This window comes from Cricetulus griseus, chromosome 4 (assembly GCF_003668045.3).
Source record: "Cricetulus griseus strain 17A/GY chromosome 4, alternate assembly CriGri-PICRH-1.0, whole genome shotgun sequence".
In the NCBI taxonomy this organism is placed as follows: Eukaryota; Metazoa; Chordata; class Mammalia; order Rodentia; family Cricetidae; genus Cricetulus; species Cricetulus griseus.
Genome location: NC_048597.1, coordinates 164,360,537 through 164,375,103, shown reverse-complemented (window position 1 = coordinate 164,375,103; position 14,567 = coordinate 164,360,537).

Here is a 14,567-nt window from a genome sequence, read left to right as displayed (position 1 = left end):
GTAGGTACTTCAGCACATTTTATGATCTTTCTTAGCCAGATGCAAAGTGGGTGTCTGTCTTTGTCTATGCTTTGCATAGAGCTGAGCTACTTCATCTAACATTAAGAGTAAAACTTTAGGGCTTATTTCCATTATATTCATATAAAGAATAGAAGTTCATGGACATTAAATCATCCTCCCTAAGGTCACTAAGTGATTGGGTCTGAATTTGAGTTAAAGTTTGCCTGACTCCAAAGCTTCTGCTCCATTTCACCAGAGTGTGGATACTGTGGCCCGAGCACTTTCTTCAAATCTTGGTGTGTCATTTTGGCTTCTTGCTCTACATTTTTTTTTCTGTCTCAACTTTCCCCCCTGAAAAAATGGCAACTGAAAATACATGAACATTTCTATGTGTTTCAGAAATGTCTGTTGCAGGCAGGAGAGATGGCTTAGTCCCTGAAGCACTTGCCATGAAAACATGAGGCCCCAAGTTAGACCCTCAGAAATCATGTAAAAAAGAAAAGTAAAGAAAAGTAGAGGCATGGTGGTGGGTGCTTGTAATCCTAGTGCTGGGAGGTGGAGACAGACAGATTCTCGGCATTCACTGGCCAACCACCTTAGTCATCTCCAAGGCAATGTGATATCCTGTCTACATAAATAAGGTAGATGGCACCAGAGGAACTACAGGGCACATTGCCATCTGCACATGCACAAGAAAACGTCTGTCACATAGTAATTGCTTAAGGGTTGGTTAACAAGTACCAAGAAAAGATTGCCTCAAAGCCATACCAGCAATCTGCTTTCTTGAAAACATGGTCACCATGGCTTTAGCACATGTTAAAGGTAGACTGGTTGGTAGATTCTAATAATTTATTAACCTTGCTCTACAAATATTTCATTTTAGTAATACTTCTTTCATGAAAGCCCTTAGTGTATATACTAGAATATACCTAAAGATGAAGAGCTAGGTATAGCAAGAACTGAAAGAAAATAAACACACTCCAAAACATTTCTCCGACCATCAGGGAAACTCTTATAGCTCAACATAAGCCACGGGTTATATCTAGAGAAATCTGGGTTGTATGAACATCCTCTGACAATGAGCATTGCACCCCACCTTGTCACCTGGGAAGATGGGGTTCAGCAACATATAGTTATCCACACTGATGGACACCAGGAACATCATGGCAGTCTTGGAGAAAGCATCCTTTGGCCAAGCACAAAGCAAATTAAATGCCCTTAGAATTTTAGCAAACATCACTCTAGAACATGTGGTGCATTTGCTACTTTCTCATCACCTTGATCCAATGTGTGACAAGAAGCAGCTTTGGTGAGGAGGGGTTTTTCTTTTTCTTTTTTTCTTTCTTTCTGGCCTACCTTTTGAGCGAATACAGTCCTGCATGATGCAAGCTCTGTGGAGGCCGGGGACATAAGGTTTGTCCACATCTTAGTGGACCAAAAAGCAGAAAAGACAAGAGGAGCAGCCAGGCTATATACTCCTTAAGTCTCACCCCTTAGAGATCTACTTCCTCTACTAGACACAAATTCCAAAGGTCCCACAACCCATGGAGAAGGACCACCTGCCGGGGAACAACTGTTGAAACATAGCCTGCTGGGGAGGTGTTATGTCCATATCATAACCACACAAGGAGAAGCACTCTGAGGTGCAAAGGTACTTAGATTTGGGAGTCATCTGGGTCTACTTTGTCAGTCACCAGACATGGGACTTGAAACAATTTGCTCAGACACACTGAACCTTTACCCAGGTGAGTGACAAAAGGGGATAATAATGTCTACATAGAAAACTCACTTTGATTTTTAATATAAGAATGAAATATATCTGACACAACTGGAATACAAATTGTACTCCTTCCAACAACAGCGATAGTCATTATTTATTGTGTAGTTCATATGTATAAATTATATATTACAAATAATATAAACTGTATATTATATATACTATAATAATTGTTTATTAATATAAATTATACATATATTATTTCTTTCTATGTGGTCATAGGATGTAAGTACCATTATTATTATTCAGTTTTTCTGTAACTGATAAAATGTGAAGTTGATAAAATAAATTTTCTAAAGTCCCTGAACTAGACCTAATAGAAGCACAGTTTGATCCTGACTGAGCTTAAACTCTAGCACTGTCTTCTGGTATGCTACTTTTCCTTCTCCATCTTTGCCATTTTGCTCTAATTCCTTTAGACTTTCAGAGCTGACCATATGGCATTGGAGATCACCCATTCTCACAAACACAGTTATTAGCTATCCATTAACTTAGTTTACTTGTTCATCGCTGAGACTTTCATAAATGTCAAGGCAGCTAGAGGTAAGCAGATCAGAACCAGGGAGCAAACCCAATTGATGCTGTGATGTAGTTTATCTTCCAAAGGATGATGCAGTTAGGGGCCTGGCCTTCATCTCTTATTATCCCATGGTTCTGCAACATACTGTATAAAAAGTAGGCTTAATTCTACTGTCCCTACACTGGTTTGGGGGTGCCACATTGGCTTAATCTGAACTTCTTCATTAAAACCTGAGCAGGCACTCATTGATAATGTTCCTGCTCATTTTCTCCCCAAATGTGGTCTGCAAATTGCCTTCTATAGCTCACTGGGCCTTGGGATCCTTGCGGTGAATTCAAATTGCTTTCTTTGAAAGGAAGACTCTGGACCTACCTGTTTGGAAACTTATGCATCAGACCTTCCAATAAACTATTAGGTTTTCAAGTGTGTCTCATTCACGTGGGGGATCCTGATATGTGATGGAATTTATGACCTACCTTAGCTTGGGAGTGAGATAAGCAAATAATACAACAGTGAACACCCTCCCTCCCCTGCCACGGACCGCCTCTCGTGGAGACCATCGACCGAGGGGAACAAGGGAGAAGGCTCAAGGAGAAATCAGGAATCGGCGAGGAAATGACAGACAGACATATTCAATGTAGTTGAATATGCTGCTGCAATTTTACTTCATCTCAAGCAATGCTTATATACTGTTACAATCAGGGAACTTGGCAAGGGGGATCAGGGAACTTGGCAAGGGGGCTACATCACCAGATCATATAACAGAAAGAAAAAGAACAGCAAAATTGTTTATAGATGATCTATTCTCAGCTTTAGATTGTGGTCATTGCCCAAAGACATGATCTAAGAGTTCTCCAAAATCTGTCTCATACCACCAACCACGTCTCTTACCCATTTCCTGATTTTCTGGCCCTAGATATCTTTAGACCTCAGAGTCTAAGTCTTTTGTAAAATAAGCCTCATAAAGTCCTTCTACATCATGAAGTCTATCAAACCCTTTCTATAAAGTCACTCAGTATTTTAATGTTGGCTTTATGCTTTCTAATACTTCTTTTCTCTCTTTTTTATCCCATCTACATCAGGGCTTTCTAGATCTAGCTATTCTTTTTAAGAAAGGCAAGTCTTTCTAAAGTTGTCTTTTTCCTTCATGATTTATCCATCTTATTCCCTAAACTGGCCACTTTAGCAAAGGCTTTGATAAACGGTGGGACAGAGTTTAGCATGTCCTCAGATGTTTCTTTAACATCAGTGTAGTTTGCTGGCAAGACACAAGAAATACACAGAACAAAAGACAAGGAAGAAGAGGCTGCAGTGGCACAAATGACAGCTGCTTCGAGTTGACTCATCGGGCATCATGATCACCAGGGAACCGCCTGGGGCTCATCTCCGGGGAGCACAGACCCCAACCCAGCGGCCTTAACCCGCCTTAGTGGCATCTTCTGCTACACAGGCGTGACCGCCGTGGGCGTAGCACTCCCCCAGCATGGCCAATGTTTACTGGAAGACTTCAGAATCCAAGACATTATCCTTAGGCTTGAAACCAAAATGAAAATATGCAGGGAACAAATACCTACATATATCTGATTCTGTGGGATTTATTTTCATTTCTAGTTAAGAACGCTTTTGTGAAGAAATGAGGCTGTTTTCCTCCTAGTATACAGGTATTTAGATGATTTTGCTATTAAATAGAAATGGCAGATATATTGCTATATATGAGTCACTGCTTGTTACACTACTAGTCTCCCACCTTTGTCATAATTAAATGGATTCCATACACCATTAGAAGCTGAGTGTTTATTTCTCAGCAGCTACAAACAGTCATCTTCAAAATTGCTTTAGGACACCTCTCACTTGTCCTACTCTTTCTTGCTTTGCCCTTTCTTGTGTTTATAGTATGCTTCATGTTAGAAAAAAAAAAAACAAAACCATGTCTCCTCCTGTTCCTTTGAGCTTTTGCTTCCATGACCCAGTTCCAGTTTTGTGATCTGTGACAGATGCTGCCAGCACCTCTTCATATCCCCTTGACATTTACTGTTCCACCGTTTGTGACTTCTCATTGAAAACATCTCGCTGCCTGAGAGCTTCCTCGGGTTGCAGGAGCATGTTAAGCTTCCTCAAAGGGTAGGCACAAGTCCCGGAGTTAGCATCCTGTGAGAACATCACCAGTGACAGATGGGAGTTGGCGGATTCATTCCCCAGCATCCTTGCTTTAAGAAGGAAGTGATTCTGTGTCTCTCAGAGACTCTCTTAACTCAGTTTCCATTTTCCCGCTGGTAATTCTAGAATCACCCCAAACAAAAAGTAGTTCCATTTAGTTGCTAGTTCAGAGTCCTCTTCTTTGAGTACTCACCTACAGTTCTGTCCTGGCTTAAGACATTAACCTTCTCTTCTTCTAGGTATTGGATTTGTGTCTGTCTCCTGGGATGCTTTGACAGATGTCTAAACCTAAAGTAATACAGTAGTAGTTCCATGTCAAATCCCCCATCAGGGTTGATTATCACCATCCATCTGGAGACACTAAAATTAACTAAACTGGTATGCAATTTCATGATTTATTTAGGCGATTATGCCAAATAAACAGTTTGTGGAGAACTTTCCCAAATTACTTGAGTGTCTCAATGATCATTTTGTGTAAGCCTGGCTTGTCATAGAGAGGCAAACCAATATGGAGTGTTGGAGCAAGGGTTATGGAATCATAGATTATTGAGCTCAAACTCTGGTTCTGACTCTTGCTATACATATGACTTTGAAACATAATTTAATACCTAACCACACCACATCATAGTTCCTTTGTCTATAATGTTGAGAATTAATACTAGAACCTATCTCAGAGAATTTCTAAATTTCTTATCATAGGGACTGAGGAAATGGCTGTATTAATTTGTTTTCTTTGCTGTAATAAAAACATTGACCAAAACCAGCTTAGGAAGAAAATGATTTGTTTCATTTTACTACTCCCAGAACATAGTCCATCACTGAGGGAAGTTAGGAACTCAAGGCAGGAACATGGCCATGGTAATTGAAGCAGAAGCCACAGCAGAATGTTGTTTACTTGTTTGCTCTTCATGGTTTGCTCAGCCCACTTTCTTATAAGACCCAGGATCACTTGCCCAGGGATGGCACTGCCCCCAGTGGGCTGGGCCCTCCCATGTTAGTCATGAATCAAGAAATGCCATACAGACTTTTCTATAGGCAATCTAATGAAGGCATTTTCTCAACTGAGGTTCCTCTTCCCAGATGACTCTAACTTCTGTCAAGTGGACAAAAAACCAAACCAAACCCCAAAACTAACTAGCACAATACAGTGCTTAGATTGGCTGAACCTGTGTGAAATTCAGGGTGGGAAGAGTGCCTGTAATCCCAGTCTTGGAAGACAGAGATAGAAGATCCCTGAGCAAGCCTGCTAGTGAGGCAGGCCATTTGGAAGAGCTCTGTGTTTGACCAAGAGGCCTTGCTTTGGGGAACAAGGTGGTAGTGTTGTGCAGAATGAGTCCAGATACCAATATCACAAGTGACTTTTCTGTTGGAGCTCAGTTCCCTTCTTGGTAAATTTGGTTTAAATCCCCCTCCTTAGGTTTCTTGTAAGGCTGTTGTGTAATCACTTGAAAACATTCACTAAAGCACTTTATCAACACTGTTCTGTAGCAAGTTAGTATTGCCATTCTTGTAATTAGCAGTCCATTTCCCTATGGCTACCTTGAGCTTTAGAACTTTGGCTAAGGTGGGTTTGACTCCAAATAGTCATTCATGAGAATCCTCAGGGAAGCCAGGGAGCAACTCCTTCTGTCCCTCAGCATCAGCTCTTACTTGGTTAGGGTCCAGTTATCCTCTGTCTTTGTCACCCAGATAACTAACTCTTCTAGAGGTCCTTAGGAGCTAAAGACAGGGCAATGGAAAGATTTGATGAGATGACTGTCAAGAGTCCAGTCATGTAAAGTCTTTCCTAGTTAAAATTTATCCAAAATTATCCAAGACTAGCTCTCCAGGTAAGTAAGAGTTATGCTGCCATACCAGTGAAGATACTTCAAAACTTATTGACATAGACCATTTAGTTTAAAACAGTTTAGCTACTAAAAAATTTAGTTACACAGATTGGTGTGTGTGTGTGTGTGTGTGTGTGTGTGTGTGTGTGTGTGTGTGTGTGTGTGCATGCATGCACATGTATGTATGTATGTCATGACAAACTTGTTGAGGTAGAATCAGTTCTCTCCTTTCACCACCTGGGTCTTAGGAATAGAACTCAGGTCTCCGACTAGGTGGCAAGTGTCTTTACCTGATGAACTCTCTCATGTGCCACCTTTTAACATGTTGATTTTAATGTCAAAGTTAACTTCTTTCAGATATTTTTCTAGAGTCCTTCTGTCTCAACTCAAATATGCACTGGGGGTTTGAACTCACATAGCAGGTTATGAACACTTATTGACAGTAGTGAAATGTGGGGAGAACAAACTTGGCAACAGAATTCTTTCCCTCAGAGTCTGATGTGGGGCTATTTGAAAAATAACCGAAACACTTCCATATATCTTATTTTAGTATTGCATATAAAATGGATTGCATTTATTTATGCTCAAACTTACTGACTAACTATATTGTGTGAAGAAAGGATCTTGATTAGGTAAAATGCTACCACTCTCATGTTGAGGGAAAGACAGTCTAGGAAGTGAGGTTGGGAGAGGAATCACAGAATGCATGAAAGGAACACTGGCCTGCTGAACTAAGTGTGGATTGAGAAAATGTCAGCCATCCATGGTGTGGTGGGCCATTGGACTGGAGTTCTGCCATGCAGGGGACCTTAAGTTGTTTTTTGGTTGTTGCTGTTTGTTTTGTTTTTTAGTTTAAGTTAGGGTTTTATTAGCACTTGGCACAGACTGTGGTTTTAAAGGCAAACCAGCAGATTAAATGAAGAAGTTTGTTTGATCACTGAAGTCACAAAAAACCTTGTCACTCAAAATGCAATACAGACTGGCCACTTGGGCATCACCTGGGAGCTTGTCAAGCAGAATGTCCAGGAGTACTGAAACAGAATTTTCATTTTAGGAGATTTCTCTATCATTTACACAACATACTTGAAAAAAATGGTATAAGAAATCCAGGAAGCATCCATTATGGCTTCTTCTTAAAGGGGGTGAGGCATTAGAGCTATTGGGAATGGAAGGAATCCAACTCCACTTCCAAGCTTGAGGTGACTTTTTGTCTGTCTTTATTTGAGGTAGCAGGTCCCAAGCCTTGTCTAAGATAACTGTGTGACAGAATCAATGGGCTCCAGCACTTACCTTGCATCTTTTGTGGCCTGTCTAGGGCTTGGTTCCCCTGTACTTAGATCTTAGTCTGAAGAGAGCTCTCCATTGCCAGGCCTGCATCTCATGCTGCTCTGCAAAAAACTGAAATTGATACTGATTCCCCAACACAGAGAAGCTTAGCTTTAGTTATTACTTCCTTAGCTGTGAAAAATCATAGCAGCTTCCAGGATTTCTAAGAATGACCTGGCTGAAATGTTTTCATTGCACTATGAAATTCCCAGCCGATAAAAAATGAAATTTTAAAAAGAGTTTTTCATAGATATACTTTCCGACCTCATTACTCCTTTTCCTAAACACTCAGTGCTAATGCATAGCTTGTATCATGACTTCTGTTTCTTCACCCTTCAACACCTGCTTCATTCATAGTGATTCAATATGATCTGGCATTAGAAAATGATGGAAGTGAAAATTAAGTGCACTGGCTGTTCTTCCAAAGGACCGGGGTTTGACTCCCAGCACCCACATGCCACCTGAAGGCAAAGCGTATCCACGAGAGAGAGAGAGAGAGAGAGAGAGAGAGAGAGAGAGAGAGAGAGAGAGAGAGACAGAGACAGAGACAGAGACAGAGACAGAGAGAGAAATGATGGAAGAAGAGTCCTGTTCCTCAGCAGAGCTTAATGATCTCTCTGTAGATGGACTTCACTTTGAAACTGCAAATTCCAGAAACAAACCACAAAGGTAATTACCCAAAGACCAGAGAGAGTGTACAAAGCAAGTAAATTCTGGGTGGGGGTTGGGGGGTTATGGGTAAGTTTTCTGGTGTGCTAGGATTTAACTTCAACATGTCTATCCAGCAGTGCTGGAACAGCAAAACTGGTAGAAAATACAGAATTATTCTGGCCTCAAGAACCAGTACCAGAGCTCAGGGAAGTCACTTGTGCTGAAAAATGAGAATGCAAGAGAGGGAGAGTCCTGGATCAATTGTGTCATTTTTTTTCTAAACCTCAGACTGATGCCCCAGGCACTCATGCACGAAGCAAACTCATAGCACCCAACTAATGACAAACAGACTCAGCCGCTGTCCCAAGGGACAGGGTTTTCGGTTGTTTATTAATGGTCTTCTAAGACAGAAGCTAAAGCCTTTGGGAGAATACAAGAGAACCTATAGTCTCTGTAGTGTACCATTCACAATAAACAGGATGCCAGGCAAAGTAACAAGCCACTTGTGTCAGCTTTCTGTCACCGTGACAAAACACCTGAGAGAGAAAAGTTCGTCTGAGCTCATGGTTCTCTATCTTGGGCGATTTGTCAGCATTGATTTTAAGCAGTATTGAGGCAGAAACACCATAGCATAAAGCTGTGGCCATAGAGAGCTACAACAAGACATGCCCTTAAAGGACACACCCTCTGTGACTCACTTCCTCTAACTAGGCCCCACTTTACAAGTAGTTCATTCAGTTCTGAAGTCATCCAAGGACTAACTTTGATGATCCTCATCTCCCAGGAAGGCCACTAGTTAGAAGCCTTGCTTCCAACATATGGCTTTATGGGGACATTTTATATCCAAACCATAATAGCGCTTTAAGAACTCAGAAGTCTGACTCACTCCCCTCTGAAATTACCACCAAGAAGAGTCACTGGAGGTGGCTTAAATGTAGAAAACAACCAGGAAGACTTTACAGGAGCCATTATTGCTACACTCAATGAGGTAAAGAAAGTATTCTCATAGCTTGCAGAAACAATAAAAGAGAGTGAGACCATTTTGAATCAAAAGGAAAACATCCCAAAATAGTATTTACTTCCTTAATGGAGAGTCTTGATGGAAGAATTAGTCAACTAGAGAACAGACTGATAAAAATGATACCATCTGAATACAATCAAAGTACATAGAAACAAGACAATATAAAATCAAAACAAAAGACTAAGGCAAGAGACTCTTAAAATACTATAGGAAAGGCAAAATTTAAGTGGAGACTTAAAGAAAGAGAAATAGGGCAGAAATATGTCGGAAGTAATGGTGGCTGTAAATAGCTTATTTGCTGAATTATAATTTTATAGATTCAAGGGCTCAGTTAATCCTAAGTAATGAAAGTAAAATAAACCCATGCATATCAAAGTCAAATCACAAAAACTGCAAATAGTGAGCAAAAACTCAGCTGTTTATTTTCATCTTTGAGAATATCAATTTTTGCTTTAATCTGTTATTAATGGAGCTATACAATTTCCCCACTCTTCCTCCCTCCTGCCCTCTCCCCTTCCACCCTTCTCTTGCCCCTACACTCCCAATTTACTCAGGAGATCTTGTTGTTTTCCTTTTCCTAGGCAGATCCATGTATGTCTCTCTTAGGGTCCTCTTGCTTACCTAGGTTCTCTGGGGTAGTGGCCTGTAGGCTGGTTATCCTTTGCTTTAAGTCTAATATTCACTTATGAGTGAGTATATATTATATTTGTATTTCTGGGTCTGGGTTATCTCACTCAGGATGACATTCTCCAGTTCTACCCATTTGCCTATGAATTTCATGATGTCATTGTTTTTAACAGCTCCATCGTGTAAATGTACAACATTTCCCTTATCCATTTGTTGGTTGAGGGGTATCTAGGTTCTTTCCAGGTTCTGGTTATTACGTATAATGCTGCTATGAACGTAGTTGAGCAAATGTCCTTGGGGTATGAGTGTAAATCTTTTGGGCATATGCCACAAAAGTGGTATTTCTGGGTCTTGAGGTAGATTGATTCCCATTTTTTTTTGAGAAACTGCCATACTGATTTCCAAAGAGGCTGTACCAAGTTTGTACTCCCACCAGCAGTGGAGGAGTGTTCCCCTTACTCCACATCCTCACCAGGATAAGCTGTCACCAGAGTTTTTGATCTTGGCCATTCTCATAGGTGTAAGATGGTATCTCAGAGTCATTTTGATTTGCACTTCTTTGATGACTTAGTATGTTAAGCAATTCTTTAAATGTCTCTCTATTGAGAGGTCTGTGTTTAGATCTGTACTCCATTTTTTTATTGAATTATTTGATCTTTTAATGTCTAGTTTCTTAAGTTCTTTGTATGTTTTGAGATCAGTCCTCTGTCAGATGTGGAGTTGGTGAAGATCTTTTCCCATTCTTTAGGCTGCTGTTTTGTCTTATTGACCATGCCTTTTGCTTTACAGAAGCTTCTTAGTTTCAGGAGGTCCATTTATTCATTTACCTGTAGCACAGACACTGAGAGCAACAATGCTTTAATGTTGATGCTCTTTTGTTAGACACATACATGTCCATATTGTTACATTTCTTTTCCACTACAAAATGTTTCTTTTGAAGATTCATGTTACAGGCAGTTGTGAGCCACATTGCATGGGTGCTGGGAACTAAACTCAAGTCCTTTGCAAGAACAGCAGTACCTGCTCTTAACAATGGAGATAACTTTCCAGCCCTAAAATGTTTCTTCAATTCTCTCTTTTTTATTGTAAATGTTTGTTCCTTTGCTGGAAACCTATTTTGTTTCCTCTTACGCCAGTAATCTCAGAGTTGGCATGCTGCTCATTTTTCCATATTTTTGCTGTCAGCCTACATCTTTATATTCAGTGTATCTTTTGTATACAGTATCTAATTGCAACTTGTTTATTCTAATCTCATTTGTCAGACTCCTCCCCCAATTACAGTGTGTGTTCTGTTAACATTCAGTGTAATTATTGATACAATTGACACTAAAGTGAAGACCTTGCAGCCTCATTTCTCCTCATCTAGGGTTTCATTTTTTTTTTTTTTTGAGTCACAACTCGGTCCTGCGTATCTGTCCTTTGAAATACTTATGTCTTTGAGAGTTTTCTGACATTCACCTGCAGGAATTGGCTGGATTTCTAGCAGATTCTCTGCACACGCTTAGGTTTTAATCCCTTCATTAGGTGACTTAGCTTCCACAGTCCTCTCTGATTTCTACATCAAACAAGGATTGCTGTTTTGTTCAGCACATATTTATTACATATATATTCTATTCATACATCAAGTCCTATTCCAGGAGCTGTGCACACAGCAGAGACAGAGGCCCTGTGTTTGTGAAGCTTAAGTTACTGTTGAAGGAGACAATAAATTCCTACAATATGTAATATATTAACATAAAGGAGACTAGCAGTCTTCTGGGGAGTGAAGGTTTGAGTTGTTTCTTGTGGGCTGGAAAGAAAGGCCTCCCTGATGAGGTGTCTTTCTCATCTGCCAGCTTTTCAGTTTGATTTAGCATTTTCTTTTTAACTTAAAAAATAACCTTCGCAGAGGTTGGGGAGAGAGCTCAACAGATAGGACTGCATATTGTGCAAGCATTAGGACCCGAGTTCGAATCTCCTGCACCAACTCAAAAAGCTGAGCACGGCTGTGCCTGCCTCTAAGGCCAGCAGTGAATGGTGGAAGCAGTTAAATCCCGGTAGCTCATTGTCCAGCCAGCTCAGATAAAACAGTGAACTCATTTTCTGGTTAAGTAAGAGACCCTGTCTCAAGGGAATAAGAGCAATGCCTAATACCTTCCTCCTCTGCATGCGCCCATGTTTGTGTGCAAACAACATGCACATGCATACTCTCTCTCACACACATATACACACGCACACACATACACATGCACACACACATGCACACTTTTGTAGACACCTTGGTAAAATTTTAGGAGAAAAAAGTGGATGCGTGTGTATAAAATTAACAATTAACCAAAATTTCTGCTTACATTTGTTAATCCCCTTGTTATGCTTTACACCCATTGAGCCAAAAAAAACTTACAAAAATTTTAGATAGCCCTAGCTGAACTGTTTCAAGTGAGGCTCTAGTAAGTTTTCTTTAATCTCCAGAGAGACTTGCCACAGGGACTCAAAGTCTATTACTAGGTAGTAATGGGACAGCGGATAACTCCTTCTTTAGATATAACTTATCCTGTTGTGGGGCTTGGCTCTCATTTCTCTCATATTTAGCATTTGGATTTCTACAATGAGTGGTTTAGCTCCCTCACCTTCTTGTTCTAGGCCCTCTATGGAAAGGGACTTGGGCTAACACTCATCATTTTCAGCTCTTTCCCGGGGGCATTAACTTACCATGAAAAGGACACATTAAAACACTACCTAAGTAAGTGGCATAGTTATTAATGGGGTAATTAATAGGATACTGGGCCTTAGTACCCTGAAGGCCACCTAACAACAGAGCCACCAGGAGATTGCCTAATTGCTTCTTATTCCCAGTGAAAATAAAGAGCATCATGTTAAAGCTGCATCTCCAAAGCCTCAAATAACAGTTTCCCTGTGGTGAAATGTATCTCCTGTACTATAGGAGGACATCATGTCATAGGCGTTGGTTATTGGTGATGAAATGCATGATTTTAACGTAGGGAGTACCTTGCTAACACCTGTGTTATTGTAACCATTTGTTCTCTATCTCCTTTCACTGGGCAGTGTTGAGTGTTAGTAAGCAAGAGTCAGGAATGTCTCTTCTTTTGCAGCTCATGGTCAGGTACAGAGGATTGAGTTGACCATTCTAATGAATAGCCATTATCTCCTCCTAGCTGGTATAGTACTTGTACCCCACCCCAGGGGTAGCTAGCTTTTCCTCAAGGAATCGTGAGATTCTAGGAAGATAGAATTTTGAGTTCCAAAAGGAGAGAGGCATGGTATGCTGTTGGCAGATAAACATAGCCTGAAACTGTGAACAGAGAGTCACAGCAAGAGTACAATTTTTGATGGACATGGTCTTCACATCTTTATCCCAGTAAGTGGAGCCAGTAAGAACAATGGTTCTAGATGCATGGTCTTCAGCTACATAGAAGTTCACAGCCAGCCAGCACTACATGAAACCCTGATAAAACAAACAGACAAAAACAAAGAGTACAACAAGTTATGAGAATTGAGATTTTTAACTGGTCTATATTTTATATATTGCACACTGAGCACACAATATATACTAATCCCCATAGCTAGCAATATTAAGAGATGTTAATATGTTGTCCAAACAATTCATAAAGTTTCTGTAAGAGGGATTTAAAGGGAAATGAGAATTCATTGTGGCTAGTGTCAAGGATAATGTTCATGCCCTCCCCCCCCATGTAATGTCCAGTGCATCCATCTAAAACCCAGAGCTAGTTATGAACATTTTATATTTTCCTAGTGTGCTGGCATTTTTTGTTTTAGAAATGTTTTAAATGCTGTTCTTCCAAAGGACCCAGTTTGGGTTCCCATAAAAAGAAATGTATTATTTTCTTGACCATGTTCCAGCAATTGGTGGATTACATTGTTAACCTACTTCAAAAGTGTCTCTGGTAAAGCAGAACTCCTTCTAGTAAGATATTGCAATGTTCCTCTTACATAATTCTGTTGCTGCTCCTGTTTTATGCAAATGCTATCATGTACATCACTAAACCCAATGATAGCTTTGCTAACTTTCCTGTTTGTGCGTCTCAATATTTTATTGTTGAAAATCTAACACTTTAGATGAAGCACTGTAGCAACTCTGGATTCTGATTTATGTATTCACACTCAATTTCTGCTCCTCTTTCTTTCTTCATGTAGACTGGTGCTCCTATCTGAAATATGGTCCTTTCTTCTAAATGCCTTCCTTTTGTTCTACAGCAGTGGTTCTCAACTGCCAATTCTAATAATAATTTCCTAATTCTGCAACCCTTTAATACATTTTCTCATGTTGTGATAACCCCCAACCATAAAATTATTTTCCTTACTACTTCTTAGCTGTAATTATGCTACTGTTATGAATTGTAATGTAAATATCCCTGTTTTCTCATGGCCTTAGGTGACCCATGTGAAAGGGTCATTTGACCCCAAAGGGACAGATTTGCCACCAACAAGCCCTTCTTTCCTTTCTCCTTCCCTTCCTCCCACTCTCCCTCCCTCCCTCCCTTCCTTCCCTCCTTCCTTCCTTCTTTCCTTCTGTCCTTTGTTCTTCCCTCCCTCTGCCATTCCCCTTTCCCCTTTAGTTTATCTATGAATTTCTATGGCTTTCATTTTTTGAAGGTGATTTTACTAGTTACAGATTTTTGCATGCTCAATCCATCTCCACAC